Source organism: Microtus pennsylvanicus, chromosome 5, assembly GCF_037038515.1.
Source record: "Microtus pennsylvanicus isolate mMicPen1 chromosome 5, mMicPen1.hap1, whole genome shotgun sequence".
Taxonomy (NCBI): Eukaryota; Metazoa; Chordata; class Mammalia; order Rodentia; family Cricetidae; genus Microtus; species Microtus pennsylvanicus.
This window is the reverse complement of record NC_134583.1, coordinates 21,179,217-21,183,716: the sequence shown is the minus strand read 5'-3', so window position 1 is coordinate 21,183,716 and position 4,500 is coordinate 21,179,217. Positions and strand designations below refer to the sequence as shown.

Genomic DNA, 4,500 nt, shown 5'->3' with positions numbered 1-4,500 from the left:
GATACTGATGTTCCAAAAGGCTCACACCGTTCCCAGTGTCTCTTACTTCTTCTCCTATGTATCAGTATATACTATATTGACTCTGCCTTTATGGAGAATTCTAATGCAAAGCCCTCAGACTTCCAGATGACCAGAGGAAACACTTACACAAACAAGGGAGCAGGGAACTCTATATTCACAGGATTTGAGCCTTCTGAAGAAAGAGATGGGTTAGTAACTTTGGAATTCTCTTCTCTCTTGTCTTAAAAACAAAATCCTGAAACAAACAAACAGCTACTACCTGTTTTCTCAAACAGGTAGGCTAGTGTGTGAAAATGAGAATAGTGAATATCCAAGGGTTGATAAAGTCCAATTGTGGATGTGCCTAAGGAGAAACATTAAAGATTTTAATTACAAAGATTTTCTGAAAGTCTACTAAATCTTTTTTTTAATTTATTTTTTATTGAAAAAAATTTCCTCCTCCTCCCAGCCTCCCATTTCCCTCCCCCTCCTCCTACTCTTCTCCCCCTTCCCCCACTCCTCTCCCCCTCCCTCTCCAGTCCGAAGAGCAGTCAGGGTTCCCTGCCCTGTGGAAAGTCCAAGGTCCTTCCCACTCCATCCAGGTCTAGGAAGGTGGGCATCCAAACTGGCTAGGCTCCCACAAAGCCAGAACATGAAGTAGGATCAAAACCCAGTGCATTTGTCCTTGGCTTCTCATCAGCCCTCATTGTCTGCCATGTTCAGAGAGTCTGGTTTTATTCCATGCTTTTTCAGTCATAGTCCAGCTGGCATTGGTGAGCTCCCAAGAGATCAGCTCCACTGTCTCAGTGGTTGGGTGCACCCCTCACGGCCCTGACTTCCTTGCTCATGTTCTCCCTCCTTCTGCTCCTTATTGGGATCTTGGGAGCTCAGTCCAGTGCTCCAGTGTGGGTCTCTGTCTCTGTCTCCATCCATCGCCAGATGAAGGTTCTATGGTGATAAGCAAGGTATTCATCAGTATGGCTATAGGAGTCTACTAAATCTTTATGCAGAGGCACTAACAGATGAAAGGACATGTTGTTGGAGAAATATAAAGGTGTTAAGAAATGATCTGAGTCTAACAAACAGAAAATCTATAATATATAGATATATACATAATATCTATTATATTTGAGATAATAATTTGCTAGGGATGATGGCTCATGCTTGTAATGTGAGCAGTCTAAGAAGCTGATACACAAGATTTTCTGTGAGTTCATGTGAATTCAACAAGTGTGGGACCCTACATCCAAAAATAATAATTTTAATGACCTCTGTTGGTGGAGGTTTCTCTCCCTGCAATAAAAGCTTACCTTACACTTCTAGAGGGCAAACAGGGGCTATGCCAAAAGCATATAATGATTTAGAAGTTACATGCGTAGCTTAAATCAAAAGTTCCCATCTGATTATTTCATGATATTCAAACGCCATTAAACAAAACCCCAGCATCACTCAAGAGAAACTCTCAAAAATACTATAGGCTTCTGTTTTTGTCTTCTGTTGCCCCCTAGAGGTGTAAGGTCAGTCTCTATTGCTGAAGATACTATGCACTTTAGACACAGGGCTCAGGGGCCCTTGAACTAGAACTGACTTGCAAACTTCCTCCTTGAGGACTACTTTTTACAGTACCAGAAGGCACCATGCAAGCTTCCAAAGGAAGGAAGCGATCAATAGTTCTACCCAGCTAACACCTTTTTCTTGTTTGTCTGAAATTAATTCTAACTTGAGCATCTTGTATTTTCCCTGCCAACTCTAGGCCCAAAACTACATTCAAACGCCCTTTGCCCATGTCTTCAATGATTGTCTCCTGAGAGAACACTTATCCCTCAACTGCTGTGTTCCCGTGCATTCACTCTCAAAGTATTTGTTTTTGCTAAGCAGATTTCAGCCCCTGTCAACCAGTTATCCTGCATGAAAACAGAATCTCCAACTGCCCCTTCCTATTGCCTTTTCAGATATATGCACCTGCATTTCAGTTCAATACTACTAATGCTCTTTGCCTGGAATTGCTGATAACTAAATAAATATAACTTATAAATATAGTGACATTTTATCTAAAAGCAGTACCATGATGCAATTCATTTTAGGCCAGTTGTGCTGTATCCTAATCATCTCATAATCCTAACACTCTGAAGACTAAAGTAGGGAGATTGCTAGATCAAGGCCACCTAGAGTCAGTCTTAATAAAACAATAATCATAATTATCAGAATTCTAAGAGAAGTTTTTAGTGAATTCTTATTTCAGCATACTCTTTTATAGCCATACATTTTTTTTATTGATAAAAGAATAAAGAAAAAAAAAACAAATTTCCACCTCCTCCCAGCCTCCCCTTTCCCTCCCCCTCCTCCCACTCTTCTCCCCCTCCTCCCACTCTTCTCCCCCTCCTCCCACCCCTCTCCCCTTCCCCCCACTCCTCTCCTCCTCCCTCTCCAGTCCAAAGAGCAGTCAGGGTTCCCTGCCCTGTGGTAAGTCCTAGATACATTTGATCATTACTGCAGGGCTCAAATTTATGAGCAGAGGGTTTCCAGAGCTTGTACCTCGGAAATGACTCTATATGAAAAGAGTAACAAATGGTTAACACAAATGTATGATGGATTTTCACTGGCTAAATTAACAATTCTAAATACAATCTTTTCATAAGCTTTTATATAGTTGGTTAATCTGCACAGTGATTGTTTTATCAAATGTGTTAAAAAATAAGACAGTTTGTTTATTTATTTATTTATTTATTTTTTATTAGTTTGGAGTCAAGCTAATAGATTAAGTATGTACATCCCATCTACTTCGACTCTCTCTAAATATCCTCACCAATAAAATCAAGGAATTTATTTTCAAAAGATATAAATCCACAGGGTCACAGTGTGAAAAAAATACTTGAGAGACAAAAACGACCAAAAATTAAAAAACAGAGACAGGTGGCAATTATCCTGCATGGTTGCAAAAAACTCACAGCAGAGAAACTGAGCCCTAACATGCTTTACAATCAAGAATTCTCAAATGGCTCTGGCATGTCTTATTTTACATGCCAATTAGATTAGACTAATGGTACCCAGATAACTGGTAAAAAAAAATAAATAAAACAAAGGAACAAGCAAACAAACAAAAAGCCAACTCTGGATGAGTCTGAAGGAAACTAGAATTTGAGTCAGTACACTGCGTAAAGTAGATCCATTCTTATCAGTGTGGATAAAGCAAGATGAACAAAAACGGTAGAAGAGATGATTCACTGTCTTTTAGAACTATGGTTTTCCTCTTTGTCTGCTCCTGAACATATGAGTTCTAGTTTTTCATACCTTTTTAAATCTGGGATTTGTATCAGTGGATTTCCACCAAATTCTGTAACCTCTTCCCCCTGGGATTAGATTCTAGCTTTCACACAGCAGATCACAACACTTGAGTCCCAGCCTCCAGCGGTTTGTGAATTCACTTCGGAAAACACCTCTTTCGGATAAATCATACTGGTTCCATTTCTCCAGATAGACAAAAAGAAAGAGAGGGGACATTTAAATAAGAAAGACAATTAAGAACAATAAAGAACAATTATGATCTTGAAATCCCATCATCAGGCCATTGCATAGAGAAACTGTCTTTGTCAGCAGAAATATCATGTGTGACAGAACAGGTTGAAGGATAAATATGCTTGAGATTCAAAGAGTGAGTACTTTATCCAAGGAGAGGCAATGATTCAATGTACATTGACTATGAATGTTGAAGACCCAAATCCTATCCTTTTGTTTAAATTAATTTCTAGAACACTCCAGATTTTCATCTATGTAAAGGATTGAAAATATCCCTCATTGGTACCAATAAAAGGAAGTGGTCTAAAGCCACACTATCAGATAGATGGTTTTACAGCAACAGCCCACACTGATCACAAGGCAACCATCCTCCCAGTCAAGAGGTCTCATATCTTACAGTTACCTATCTAATCCCTGACATCTATAGTAAGCAGATTCAAAATAACAAGACATTTCTCTACATGAAAGACAAAGGAAAAGACAGAAAGCACATCAGCAGATCTGTGAGATGCATAGTCAGGGGAAAAGGTAACAGGATCAAAGGACAGATAGTTTTGAAGACTTTGGAAACTCTCTATGTCATAATTATGGCATGGGTGACATAAACATATACATTTGTGGAAACTCATTTAATAGTATATACCGAAATAAGTGTATTTTATCGTACATAAATTATGCTTCCATTAAGTTCATTTTTAATCCCTCTTATTGTTAAAAATTATTGCAAGATTAAAACAGAACCAAGCTACCACATAAAAACTGGAAAAACTCAGAAGTAAAACAATCATGTAAAATAAGAAGTCAGAATGTAAAATACACAGTTAAAATCTTCCAAAAAAGAAAGGAAGAGATCACAAAATGAAAAACTCCCACCAAATGCTCACAAATTATCATAGAAGAGAGATAGAAAGATTTTAAGAGTCAAAGGTAGTAGGTGAGTAAAATAAAACAGCATTTTCCAGTCACAACGAGGTAGTTATACAT

At 38.4% G+C, this 4,500-nt stretch overlaps 1 long non-coding RNA gene across 1 annotated transcript; it reads right to left on the bottom strand.

Moving 5' to 3' along the window:
• Positions 1 to 262: 262 nt before the first annotated feature.
• On the bottom strand, positions 263 to 3,380 carry LOC142850720 (uncharacterized). Its single transcript, XR_012910711.1, has 3 exons — positions 3,292 to 3,380; positions 2,479 to 2,548; positions 263 to 364 (listed from the first exon to the last, which is right to left on the bottom strand). It is a non-coding gene; the product is annotated as an uncharacterized LOC142850720 (long non-coding RNA).
• Positions 3,381 to 4,500: the final 1,120 nt, after the last annotated feature.